Consider the following 14840-nt stretch of genomic DNA (forward strand, 5'->3'; position numbering starts at 1 on the left):
TGGAACGTCTATGACCAGACTCGCTAAAACTCTGTTGTTGGACTATGGTAGCAATAGCTAGCCACACGTAAACCTGAGTGCTACTACAAGCAGCAGTAAATCTAGATAATGAATAACACAAACATTGGCTATCATGAAATCCTGCAAGTTCTGTCAGCCAATAAAGATCAGGCAGTTCAGCAAAAATAAAGATATACCTTGAAATAAACAATTTCGTTAATCCGATTGGTATTTGACCATTGATTTCTGCAAAATGTGCAGTATTTTGTTGGAGTTGTTGTAGCTAGCCTGCTTGCTAGCTAGCGAGCTAGCTTATTCCATCCCCAAACACCATGTGGGCCAGTTTGTTTTGCATGGCCCGGTGCACTTATATAGCTGCTATCTTCGTTTTTTATCATCTACTAGCAACATAAACATAAGTGCTCTTTGGGCACTTTAGTACCTACTTACCCAATTCACATCCATAACCGAAGCCACCTGCCGTGACTCTGTAACACCAGTGGGGTCAATGGACTTGGAGCCTACTTGGAGCCTACATTTTTTTTGCCACGGCTTCATGGCGAATCCACTCTTCTACTGTTGGTAGCCATCGTAATTGTTTGGGATAAATTGAGGCCCGCATATGACTAAGTGTCAGGGTTTCCCATAACCCAGTCTGCCCGAAGTGGTACAACTTTCTTCCCATCTTCTCGCATTTCCACCAATCATGAATGCCGGGAAAGAGTGCACTGCCAACACCACCATCATCGCTTTATGTCAAAGACGCAATGTATTGTTAGTACGAGTTTTTTATATATATATTTTTAATCAACTTTTGCACAAAGACTGTCATCTGGAGGTATACAGGATGCATCTTTCTCTTCAGTAAGCAAATTAGCCAGACAAATGCTGCCCATCCCGTCAGCTTGCTAGCAAGGGCACAGAGGTAAATAATAATTGTCAGCTTTGCTGTGCTAGTGCCTGCAGCAGGGTGGGCAGGACTTGGTGGGTCTGGCTTAGAGACCATTCAACATGGTGGGAATCTGAAACACAGAAAGAGAGGGCCTCCAAGTACACACACACACACACACACACACACACACACACACACACACACACACACACACACACACACACACACACACAGCAACATTAACATTTTATTAACATTGTATTTCACAATTTGTAACTTGAGGCCCAGGGATAGTGCAAAGAGGTTCCCATTACTGTTGTTGCAATGATATGGCTCAAGTTCTGATTACAGAGACTTTGAAAGAATCAAAAGTATTTTGTTAGGCATGTATAATTTTCTAATTATTCAAATAAGTAATGTCAACCTCAATCTATTCCTAAAGGAGGAGTGAAATGTACATTGAAAAATACTGTAAATATGTGTTTGAGAGACTACGTATAACCTATTCCATTGAAGGCCTTGCCAGGCCTAATGATTTAGGCCACATTCTGCTGTGGCCATGCAGGCTCCCCGGAGTATCCTTCGGTACAGGAAGGGGCGATATACTCCAGCTCTCATTCTAATTCTTAACAGCCTTGAAATAACATGATCATGAGAATTTCCTCTACAGCCCAAGTCTGCCTTAGAGTAATATTAATTGTCTCTACGGTACCTGGTAGGGCTGGGCGATATGGCCAAAATCTCATATCCCGATATAGGTCATTTCATATCCCGTTAACGATACATCTTACGATATAGCACATTTTCTGTAAATTCAATGAATAAATAGTTTATAAAAAATGACAACATGTAAAGGCCTATTTCTTATAACATTTTGAATTATACTCAACAAATAAAAAGGTATTTACTCATATTTGATTATTTATTTTATTTAGAACCTGTGCACATTTTCAATTAAGCATGAAACAAAATATAAAATATGAATGTATAAAATCTAAAAAGGTAAATAGAAAACACTTAAACTATAGTTGCAAACAAAATAAATATAGACCTGAAATATATACAGTGGAAGTCAAAAGTTTACATACACTTAGGTTGGATTCATTTAAAACTCATTTTTCAACCACTCCACAAATTTCTTGTTAACAAACTATAGTTTTGGCAAGTCGGTTAGGACATCTACCTTGTGCATGACACAAGTACTTTTTCCACCAATTGTTTACAGACAGATTGTTTCACTTATAATTCACTGTATCACAATTCCGTGGGTCAGAAGTTTACATACACTAAGTTGACTGTGCCTTTTATACAGCTTGGAACATTCCAGAAAATTATGTCATGGCTTTAGAAGTTTCTGATAGGCTAATTGACATCATTTGAGTCAGTTGGGGGTGTACCTGTGGATGTATTTCAAGGCCTACCTTCAAACTCAGTGCCTCTTTGCATGACATCATTGGAAAATCAAAATAAATCAGCCAAGACCTCAGAAAAACAATTGTAGACCTCCACAAGTCTGGTTCATCCTTGGGAGCAATTTCCTAACGCCCGAAGGTACCACGTTCATCTGTACAAACAATAGTACACAAGTATGAACACCATGGGACCACGCAGAACGTACTTTGGTGCGAAAAGTGCAAATCAATCCCAGAACAACAGCAAAGGACCTTGTGAAGATGCTGGAGGAAACAGATACAGAAGTATCTATATCCACAGTAAAATTAGTCCTATATTGACATAACCTGAAAGGACAATGACCTCAAGAATACTTCCAAAGTTGTGGCAAAATGGCTTAAGGACAACAAAGTCAAGGTATTAGAGTGGCCATCACAAGGCCCTGACCTCAATCCCATAGAAAATGTGTGGGCAGAACTGAAAAAGTGTGTGTGAGCAAGGAGGCCTACAAACCTGACTCAGTTACACTAGCTCTGTCAGGAGGAATGGGCCAATATTCACCCAACTTATTGTGGGAAGCTTGTGGAAGGCTACCTGAAACGTTTGACCCAAGTTAAACAATTTAAAGGCAATGCTACCAAATACTAATTGAGTGTATGTAAACTTCTGACATACTGGGAATGTCATGAAAGAAATCAAAGCTGAAATAAATCATTCTCTACTATTATTCTGACATTTCACATTCTTAAAATAAAGTGGTGATCCTAAGACAGGGAATTTTTACAAGGATTAAATGTCAGGAATTGTGAAAAACAGAGTTTAAATGTATTTGGCTAAGGTGTATGTAAACTTCTGTCTTCAACTGTATATATATATTTTTGGGACGGGGCTTGCCTGTTTTGCATGTTATTTTGGCATTAATACGTGTCACATATCAATTTGCATTTGGTACCTTGGGTCTAGTGTTAGCACCAACTCACAAAACCCCCGTTTCTCGACCGTGTAAATTGGGCCCATGTCTTTGCAGATGTAAGTTGTAATGGCAGCTATTATCCCCTTCCATCTTCGTGATTCTTTGCCATATGGTGTGCCGCGGACAAAAGCCTCTCGCAACGTTTGAGTTGGGGGGGTTTGTTTTGAGCACTCGACTGTACTTTTTTGGGTCTCATCCGTAGACTCTCTCCGTACTGTTTCACATGATTCTTCCGTAGGTGGTAAAAGAGGTTAGTGGTGTTTGAGCCTGTTGTTGGGACCGGCCTGTGGCAAATTTTTCACAGGACAGTTTTCTGGTACGTGTCAGACTTTTCATACCCAAACCACGTCCGTGCGACCGAAGTTGCCCCTCTTTTAGGTACGAGCTATGTGTCTCCGTGCTCTGTGTCATGTTCACTCTCTTCCATGTTTGTTTGTGTTGCAAATTTCCTTCCACACAGCAAGTGTGGAAGAACACAACGCGTCGTCCAATTGCCGAAAGATTTTGCCGAAAAGAGTGTGATTTGCGACATAAACTAAATAAACGATAGAGCATAATATGAAACGATAGACGTTTTACTATTGTCACACGGTATATATCGTCATAACGCCCAGCCCTAGTACCTGGCATAATGGATCACTTAGTGTTAGAATGGATCAGTGCAGATGATGTTAAAGCTACATTCACAGAAAGAAAATTTGAAATACAGTGCATTCAGAAAGTATTCACCCCTTCCCTTTTTCCACATTTTGTTAAGTTACATTACAGCCTCATCAATCTACACACAATACCCCATAATGACAATGCGAAAACATTTATTTAAATATATTTGCAAAAATGTAAAAAAAAAAAAAATGTCGCATTGTCATTATGGGGTATTGTGTGTAGATTGATGAGGATTTCTTTTAATCCATTTTAGAATAAGGCTTTATGAGACTCGAAATTGAGCTCAGGTGACCTGTTTCCATTGATCACCCTTGAGATGTTTCTACAACTTTATTGGTGTCCACCTGTGGTAAATTCAATTGATTGAACATGATTTGGAAAGGCACACACCTGTCTATATAAGGTCCCAGAGGTGACAGTGCATGTCAGAGCTAAGACTAAGCCATGAGGTCGAAGGAATTGTCCATAGAGCTCCGAGACAGTCGAGGCACAGATCTGGGGAAGGGTACCAAAATATTTCTGCAGCATTGAAGATCCCCAAGAACACATTGACCTACATCATTCTTAAATTAAAGAAGTTTGGAACCACCAAGACTCTTCCTAGAGCTGGCCGCCCAGCCAAACTGAGCAATCAGGGGAGAACGGCCTTGGTCTGGGAGGTGACCAAGAACCCGATGGTCACTCTGACAGAGCTCCAGAGTTCCTCTGTGGAGATGAGAGAACTTTCCAGAAGAACGACCATCTCTGCAGCACTCCACCAAATCAGGCCTTTATGATAGAATGGCCAGGCGGAAGCAACTCCTCAGTAAAAGGCACATGACAGCCCGCTTGGAGGTTGCCAAAAGGCCCCTAAAAGACTCTCAGACCATGAGAAACAAGATTATCTGGTCTGATGAAACCAAGATTGAACTCTATGGCCTGCATGCCAAGAGTCCTGTCTGGAGGAAACCTGGCACCATCCCTATGGTGAAGCATGGTGGTGGCAGCATCATGATGTGTGGATGTTTGTCAATGGCAGGGGCTGGGAGACTAGTCAGGATCGAGGTAAAGATGAATGGAGCAAAGTACAGATAGATCCTTGATGAAAACCTGCTCCAGAGTGCTCAGGACCTCAGACTGGGGCGAAGGTTCACCTTCCATCAGGACAACGACCCTAACCTCTATGGGCTAGGTGGGACGCAGGCATCCCACCCGTGGTGCACTCCATCAACAGCAGGTGCATTTCAAGAGCGGCAAATTTTAATCCAAATAAATGTCAAAATTCAAATTTTTCAAACATACAACTATTTTACACCCTTTGAAAGATAAACATCTCCTTAATCTAACCACGTTTTACGATTTCAAAAAGGTTTTACGGCGAAAGCATAAATTTAGAGTATGTTAGGACAGTACATTTACAAGAGTTGTGTGTAATGTTTTGTCAATTCAAAGACAGGGTCACCAAAACCATAAAACCAGCTAAAATGATGCACTAACCTTTTACAATCTCCATCAGATGACACTCCTAGGACATTATGTTAGACAATGCATGCATTTTTAGTTCTATCAAGTTCATATTTATATCCAAAAACAGCGTTTTACTATGGCATTGATGTTGAGGAAATCGTTTCCCTCCAATAACCGGCAGTCAAGTCAGCATCACAAATTAAATAATTAAAATTAGAAAACATTGGTAAAATATTATATTGTCATTTAAATAATTATAGATTTACATCTCTTGAACGCAATCAACTTGCCAGATTTAAAAATAACCTTACTGGGAAATCACACTTTGCAATAATCTGAGCACTGCGCCCAGAAAAATACGCGTTGCGATACAGACTAGTCGTCATGTTGGGGAGATCTAAAATCGAAAATACTATGTAAATAATCCATTACCTTTGATTCTCTTCATCAGATGTCACTTCCAGGTATCACAGGTCCATAACGAATGTAGTTTTGTTCAAAAAAGCTCATCATTTATGTCCAAAAATCTCCGTCTTGTTAGCACATGATCTAAGCCCGCCGGACTTCACTTCATGAACGAGGGGAAAAAATATATTTACGTTCGTTCAAACATGTCAAATGTTGTATAGCATAAATCATTAGGGCCTTTTTTAACCAGAACATGAATAATATTCAAGGTGGACGAATGCATACTCTTTTATAACGTATTGGAACGAGGGTACCCAACATGAACTCGCGCGCCAGGTGTCTAATGGGCCATCATCGTTCCATGGCTCTTGTTCGGTCAATCTCCCTCCAGAAGACTCAAAACACTTTGTAAAGGCTGGTGACATCTAGTGGAAGCAATAGGAAGTGCCAAAATATTCCTCAGCCCCTGTGTTTTTCAATGGCATAGGTTTAAAGGTAATACAACACATCAGGTATCCACTTCCTGTCAGAAAATGTCTCAGGGTTTTGCCTGCCAAATGAGTTCTGTTATACTCACAGACACCATTCAAACAGTTTTAGAAACTTTAGAGTGTTTTCTATCCATATATAATAAGTATATGCATATTCTAGTTACTGGGTAGGATTAGTAACCAGATTAAATCGGGTACATTTTTTTTATCCAGCCGTGCAAATACTGCCCCCTAGTCCTAACAGGCTAAGCACACAGCCAAGACAACGCAGGAGTGGCTTCTGGACAAGTCTCTGAATGTCCTTGAGTGGCCCAGCCCAGCCAGAGCCCAGACAGAACCCGATCGAACATCTCTGGAGAGACCTGAAAATAGCTGTGCAACGACGCTCCCCATCTAACGTGACAGAGCTTGAGAGGATCTGCAGAGAAGAATGAGAGAAACTACCAATACAGGTGTGCCAAGTTTGTAGCGTCATACCCAAGAAGACTCAAGGCTGTAATCGCTGCCAAAGGTGCTTCAACAAAGTACTGAGTAAATGGTCTGAATTCTAATGTAAATGTGATAGTTCAGTTTTTTGTATTTAATACATTTGCATACATTTCGAAAACCAGTTTTTGCTTTGTCATTATGGGGTGTTGTGTGTAGATTGATGAGAAAAAACCTGAATGTAATCCATTTTACAATAAGGCTGTAATGTAGCATTGTGGAAAAAGTCAAGGGTACTTTTTGTATGAGTACTTTCCGAATGCACTGTGCAGTCGTGGCCAAAAGTTTTGAGAATGACACAAATATTAATTTCCACAAAGTTTGCTGCTTCAGTGTCTTTAGGTATTTTTGTCAGATGTTACTATGGAATAGTATAATTACAAGCATTTCATAAATGTCAAAGGCTTTTATTAGAGGATTCAGTTCATTTACATGGCAAAGAGGGACTTTGCTATTAATTGCAATTCATCTGATCACTCTTCATAACATTCTGGAGTATATGCAAATTGCCATCATACAAACTGAGGCAGCAGACTTTGTGAAAATGAATATTTGTGTCATTCTAAAAACTTTTGGCCACGAATGTATGTTGGATTTGATCTCTTCTAGCGGGGATTGAAAATTCAAATGGCACTCGCACATCTTTGTTGCAGGTATTTGTATTTTGTATTTATTATGGATCCCCCTACTCTTCCTGGGGTCCAACAAAATGAAGGCAGTTTATACAATTTTAAAACATTACAATACATTCACAGATTTCACAACACACTGTGTGCCCTCAGGCCCCTACTCCACCACTACCACATATCTACAATAATAAATCCATGTGTATGTATACTGTGTGTGGTGTGTGTGTGTGTGTGTGTGTGTGTGTGTGTGTGTGTGTGTGTGTGTGTGTGTGTGTGTGTGTGTGTGTGTGTGTGTGTGTGTGTGTGTGTGTGTGTGTGTGTGTGTGTGTGTGTGTGTGTGTGTATGCATGTGTTTGTGCCAATGTTTGTGTTGCTTCCATAAGGTGTTTTTTTAATCTGTTTCTTAAATCAAATTTTACTGCTTGCGTCAGTTACTTGATGTGGAATAGAGTTCCATGTATTCATGGCTCTATGTAGTACTGTGTGCCTCCCATTGTTTGTTCTGGACTTGGGGACTGTGAAGAGACCTCTTGTGGCATGTCTTGTGGGGTATGCATGGGTGTCCGAGCTGTGTGCCAGTAGTTTAGACAGACAGCTCTGTGCATTCAACATGTCAATACCTCTCATTAATAAAAGTAGTAATGAAGTCAATCTCTCCTCCATTTTCAGCCAGGAGAGATTGACATGCATATTATTCATGTTAGATATACTTGGATGTGTAGTGTCAGCATTTGTTGCTGGCATGTTATGCCTAAGTTTGCTAATCTTGCCAATGAAAAAATAATGAATGTAGTTGGAAATATCAGTGGGTTTTGTGATGAATGAGCCATCTGATTCAATGAATGATGGAGCTGAGTTGGCCTTTTAGCTCTCTGTGCACATCCAAGGGCTAGCCATGCTGCCCTGTTCTAAGCCAATTGCAATTTTCCTAAGTCCTTTTTTGTGGCACCTGACCACACGACTGAACAGTAGTCAAGGTGCGACAAAACTAGGGCCTGTAGGACCTGCCTTGTTGATAGTACTGTTAAGAAGGCAGAACATCGCTTTATTATAGACAGACTTCTCCCCATCTTAGCTACCACTGCATCAATATGTTTTGACCATGACAGTTTACAATCTAGTGTTACTCATCTCAACTTGCTCAATTTCCACATTATTTATTACAAGATATAGTTGAAGTTTAGGGTTTAGTGAGTGTTTTGTTCCAAATACAATGCTTTTAGTTTTAGAAATATTTAGGGCTAACTTCTTCCTTGCCACCCATTCTGAAACTAACTGCAGCTCTTTGTTGAGTGTTGCAGTCATTTCAGTCGCAGGTGCATGGTAACAGTTGAATAACAAAAACCCAGCACACTGCTCTTGCTAGTATCACTGCTCTTTATTAAGCTTTAAGTATCGGCCTCAAGGCCTTCGCCAGAGCTTTTCTTATTTTTTTCTCATCTCTTCTAACTGGAAATGGTTACGCTAAGCAAAAACTGTTCACTTTTCTATCCAAACAATGTTCTCTTCAATTTCCCTAAATGTGTTTTTCATGTTCTTATCTTGCAGAGATCATTCAATCAGAGAGATGCTCAAATACGCAACACAGACCGGCCCGTGGTGCCAAGGTCTACCTATCTCTCCAAAGGGAGGAGGAGAGCATCAGAAGAGATGGTCAGCCCTCTGGCCTAGGTCAGGCCATTGTCTTCCAACAGGTGAGGTCACTCCTACTGTGACGCTAGTCCCTTGACCAACGGTGCAGACGAAAGGTCTGGCCAACCTGAATGATGTCATCAACAGTGCTGCATCACCCAGTTGAAGACAGGATCCCACCTGTAAACAGCAGCTTTGAGTAGGTACAACAATTGCTACTTAAAGTATGCACACTGTTACGACAGTCAATGAACGTCCGTTGTGTATGCGGAAGAGTGTTTCTAAACTCAGTTATCATGCTGTTTATTATAATGTGTTCAGTGTGGTTTGATGTGATACACAAGAGTGGTCAGTGTGGTTTTATGTGGACATGAGCATCTCGCAAATGTCATACCACTCAAACATAACATTCAAACTGGTCCATATCCTTTAACGTTATAGAGAATCATTGTCAAATAGGTGAATATCTGGGTTGGCGCCATGTCGGGTGGGCGTTATGGTAAGGTTATCTTTCCTGTTTCCCCTCTGGTCTCTGTGTCTGTACCCACTGCCCACCGCCTACTGAATGAGGCTCTTGGGGCGTTTTTCAAAGGAAGAAGGAAATGAGTTTTTCCCATGCTCCTGTGCATCGGAACATTTATCACCCAGATCACTAGGAACTGCAGAGAGGGAGGAAAAGTGGCTTGGCGTGGGATCTGTCACCAGAGCCTCAGCACATATGTCACTGAATTATTCACCTCTGCCACTGAAATGGGGGACGTTCTGTTTTGACTGCGGGAACCGGCATGCAGCATGTCGAGAAATCATCTGGAGTTCATTCACCTGTAATTGTCATCTTAGCATCCTCCCCTTTGTTGACGAATTCGAACGATAAGAAGATTATTAAGGTGAAAGTGATAATAGGTCTGCTAGGTCAGCTATCTCTGGTCCAATGATTGGTCTGAGATGAAAATTACAAACTAACAAATCGCCAGCACCCTACCTTGGAGGCAAGGATACCCGCATCCCGCTACAACAGCTAGAGATGCACTGAAGTGGCTCCCTGGTTCAATTTGCAGATCAATGAAGTTAATGGTTCATAGTCACAGGCAGTTTCACCTTATCTGATGTGGAGAGTACAGAGAAATCACTCCATTTCTTCTGGGCCAGAAACACAGTCCTGATTATGATTATACACTCCAGTGTTTTGACAGGGAAATATTGAGCTGCTTCTGTTCTTCAGTATAGCTACACTACCGGTCAAACGTTTCAGAACACCGACTCATTCAAAGGTCTTTCTTTATTTTTACTATTTTCTACATTGTAGAATAATAGTGAAGACATGAAAACTATGAAATAACACATGGAATCAAGTGTTAACCCCTGTGCGGCCTCCATCCCGTAAAAAAAAAAAATTCAATTTTTTTTTCAAATTATATCGTTTTATAGATACACCTCTCCTGAATCGAACCACGTTGTCCGATTTCAAAAAAGCTTTACAGCAAAAGCAAAACATTAGATTATGTTAGAGGAGTATATCGTAAAAGTAGCCATATAGCCATTTTCCGACCAACCACATGCATCACAAATAACCAAAAAACAGCTAAATGCAGCACTAACCTTTGACAATCTTCATCAGATGACACACCTAGGACATCATGTTACACAATACATGCATTCTTTTGTTCGATAAAGTTCATATTTATATATAAAAACAGCATTTTACATCGGTGCGTAACGTTGACTAACTGTTTTCCCTCAAATGCATCCGATGAAACAGAGCTACAATTTACTAAATTACTATTCGAAAACATTTTTAAAATGTAATATTGTCATTCTAAGATTTATAGATGAATATCTCTTGAAAGCACCTGTAATGCCAGATTTAAAATTAACTTTACTGGGTAATCATACTTTGCGATGAAAGGGGATGCGATACTCTGAAAAATAGGCTAACGTTACAGGTCAGCGCCATCTTGGAACAATCGCATATCACATCTAGTCTTGTATACTATTGTCAATAATCCCTTACCTTTGGTTGTCTTCATCAGAAAGCACTTCCAGGAATCCCAGGTCCACAACAAATGTATTTTCGTTAGAAAAAATGACTCCTTTATGTTCCAAGAGCTTGTTCTTGTTAGCGCGTCTGAAGGCTAATCCAAATGCTCCGTCGGCCGCGGGACAGCCATTTCGAGAAAATGCATTTTTTTCCCATTTAGGTTCGTTCAAACATGTCAAACGTTGTATAACATAAATCTTCAGGGCGTTTTTCAACAAGAGAGCCAATAAGATTTGAGGGGGACGATTGCATTGTGTTTCAAAACGTTTCGAAAGGGGAGGGTAACCAGGGGCGCCGGCGTCATAATGGTGATGGCCCTCTCCGTGTGACCACGTTCCACAGCATCTCATTCATTCAGTTTTAACAGGAGACTCAAACCACTTTGTAAAGACTGGGGACATCTAGTGGAAGCAATAGGAAGTGCTCAATGAACCATAGCTCACGGTGTGATTAATAGGCAACGTGATGAAGTTGGGTTCGCAATTCAGAATTCCACTTCCTGTTTCGATCTGTCTCGGGGTTTTGACTGCCATATGAGTTCTGTTATACTCACAGACACCATTCAAACAGTTTTAGAAACTTTAGGGTGTTTTCTATCCACAAGTATTAATTATATGCATATCCTAGCTTCTGAGTTTGAGTTAGTAGGCCGTTTAAAATGGGCACGAATTTTTTTCAAAATGCGCTGTGGCGCCCCCTATCCTAGGCGACCGTCAAGAGGTTAAACAAATTAAAATATATTTTATATTTGAGATTCTTCAAATAGCTACACTTTGCCTTGATGACAGCTTTGTACACTCTTGGCATTCTTTCAACCAGCTTCATGAGGTAGTTACCTGGAATGCATTTCAATTAACAGGTGTGCCTTCTTAAAAGTTAATTTGTGGAATGTCTTTCCTTCTTAATGCCTTTGTGCTAATCAGTTGTGTTGTAACACGGAAGGGGGGTATACAGAAGATAGTCCTATTTAGTAAAAGACCAAGCTACAGTTCATCATTACTTTAAGACATGAAGGTCAGTCAATACGGAAAATGTCAAGAACTTCAAGTGCCGTCGCAAAAACCTGGTGAAACTGGCTCTCATGAGGACTGCCACAGGAATAGAAGACCCAGAGTTACCTCTACTGCAGAGGATACGTTCATTAGTTACCAGCCTCAGAAATTGCAGCCCAAATAAATTATTCACAGAGTTTATGTAACAGACACATCTCAACATCAACTGTTCAGAGGAGACTGTGTGAATCAGGCCTTCATGGTTCAATTGCTGCAAAGAAACCACTACTAAAGGACACCAATGAGAAGAAGAGGCTTGCTTTGGCCAAGAAACACGAGCAATGGACATTAGACCGGTGGAAATATGTCCTTTGGTCCTGAGTCCAAATTAGAGATTTTTGGTTCCAAACGCCGTGTCTTTGTGAGACTCGGTGTGGGTGAACGGATGATCTCCGCATGTGTGGTTCCCACCGTAAGTTATGGAGGAGGAGATGTTATGATGTGGGGGTGCTTTGCTGGTGACACGGGCTGTGATTTATTTATAATTCAAGGCACACATAACCAGCATGGCTACCACAGCATTCTGCAGCGTTAAGCCATCCCATCTGGTTTCGGCTTAGTGGGACTATCATTTGTTTTTCAACAGACAATGACCCAAAACACACCTCCAGGCTGTGTAAGGGCTATGTGACCAAGAAGAGTGATGGAGTGCTGCATCAGATGACCTGGCCTCCACAATCACCCGACCTCAACCAAATTGAGATGGTTTGGGATGAGTCGCACCACAGAGAGAAGGAAAAGCAGCCAACAAGTGCTCAGTATATGTGGGAACTCCTTCAAGACTGTTGGAAAAGCATACCAGGTGAAGCTGGTTGAGAGAATGCCAAGAGTGTGCAAAGCTGTCAACAAGGCAAAGGGTGGCTATTTGAAAAATCTCAAATATAAAATATATTTTGACTTGATTTGTTTTTGGTTACTACATGATTCCCTATGTGTTATTTCATAGTTTTGATGTCTTCACTAGACATCCAACTGCACCAGTCTCTAGTGTAGCTAGTTTTAATAATAGGGTGATAGGAACAGTGTCATCAGTTGTAATGAATGCAATCCAAATGGCTCTCCGCGGACACGTACTGCCTTTACAAATAGAGTCCAGGTGTCCAAAGGAAAGATCCAATCACGGAAAACACAGGGGCGGAATACGTCATAACTCTGACACAGGAAGTGAGCATGGCGATCTGCTTGCCAAAGGTACAGTTGTGAATATGAGGGCCAAGAATTTAAGGATATATGAAGGGTGGAGAGGAGCAGGCACGACATCACCTGGGGCCCTCTGGGAGAGGTAGAGCCCTGCAGGCTGGACAGGCAGGCAGGCAGTCAGTCAAGCAGACTTATTGGTACCAAGGCCAGCTCCTTTGGGCCCCATTAAAGAAGGACACTGCCTGTGGTACTACTGTACTGTAGCAGAAATGCTGACCTTCAGTGGAGATTGAGAAAGTGTCATCGTTGAACACTTTATCATTGGACGCACTATATAATTATGTGAACATATTTAAAACCCACCTGGCTCTTGATGCATTTTTTGCTGCGTTGTACTCTGATGATATTATAGTAATGCTGCATTAATGGTATGTGCAGTGTTTCCTTTGGCCCAGGGGGAGAAACAGCCTGTACATTTAAATGAGTTGGTCCCTCGTCATAATGAGACTACTTTCCTGTCCCTGGGACTTGGGTGGGAACAATGACTAACACGGCCCACGTTAGTGCAGGGTGACCTGTAGGTCACTGGTTACTGCCGGTGCACAAGGCCTGAAATAGTTTCTCTCTCTGAAGTGGACAAAGCAGCACTGGCTGCTGCGGGATCTGTTATTGTTGTGATTACCTGGCTCCAAAGGCAAGCCATTCTCCCTGGCCCTCTGGAAACACACTGCGCTCTGCCAAGGGGCCATGATAATCACCAGCCCAGCCCATTCCTGGGTCAACACGCAGGACAGTAGGGGGAATTCCACAGACATCAGCCATGTAGGGCTATTATTACAAACATCATTAAAACTGTTTCATCCTCATTCGCTGTAGGCTGCACACATACTGTACACAGGTATACAGTAGGATGGCAATGTCACCATTCGCAATACTGTATATGTAATTGCATTGTTGCGTTGTTGCATAGCATGAAAGGAGGAGTACTGTATGAATGGAATGGGTCTAGCCACGAATATGAGTGTAGATCAGCTTGCATCCCCAAACTGTGTTCCTTAACCAGGTATTGAAAGGCACTGTAGGAAGTCTTACCCACTTGTGTCAGGGATCTCTAGCTGTCTGCCAGCATTTTGGGTACGCTCTGAGCTACGCCCTGCCAGAATAAGCACACTAGTTAATGGTTCGGAACTCTGGCTTATCTAGGCCATCAAACTCAACAAAAGCTATAATTATCTGCAAAATAAACTCTCCCTCTTGATTGTTAGACAAATAATGCATTAAACAGTTTCAGATAAACTGGATTCTACTCAGTGCTGCTGGCCCCTATAGACTAGAGAGGCCTTTGGGCTACATCTGCTACTGTAGGGACCACTTCACTAGATGCAGGGAGTCTTGCTAGTTAGTCAGAAAAGAAACACCTTAGTTAACTAATTGTTATTTGATCACTTGCTTTACGAACATTTCAACATTTTGCCCTATAAAAGTTTCCCAGCATATATTTTATTTTTGTGTGACTCAGCATTGTACGACTCATGAGGTTTGCTTTATATAGGCCAAGGCATTATTTGAGGCTTTTTTTCTGCAGTTTACCTCCC

The 14840-nt window shown here is 41.3% G+C and overlaps 1 non-coding gene across 1 annotated transcript in view; it reads left to right on the plus strand.

Moving 5' to 3' along the window:
* Positions 1-14840, plus strand: part of LOC123727792 (uncharacterized) — a 148803-nt gene that overhangs the window by 83704 nt on the left and 50259 nt on the right. The window contains exon 2 of the transcript XR_006759677.2: positions 8932-9214. This is a non-coding gene — a transcript (uncharacterized LOC123727792). The remainder of the gene's footprint in view (positions 1-8931; positions 9215-14840) is intronic.

Source organism: Salmo salar, chromosome 16 (genome assembly GCF_965601325.2).
Source record: "Salmo salar chromosome 16, fSalSal1, whole genome shotgun sequence".
Lineage (NCBI taxonomy): Eukaryota > Metazoa > Chordata > Actinopteri > Salmoniformes > Salmonidae > Salmo > Salmo salar.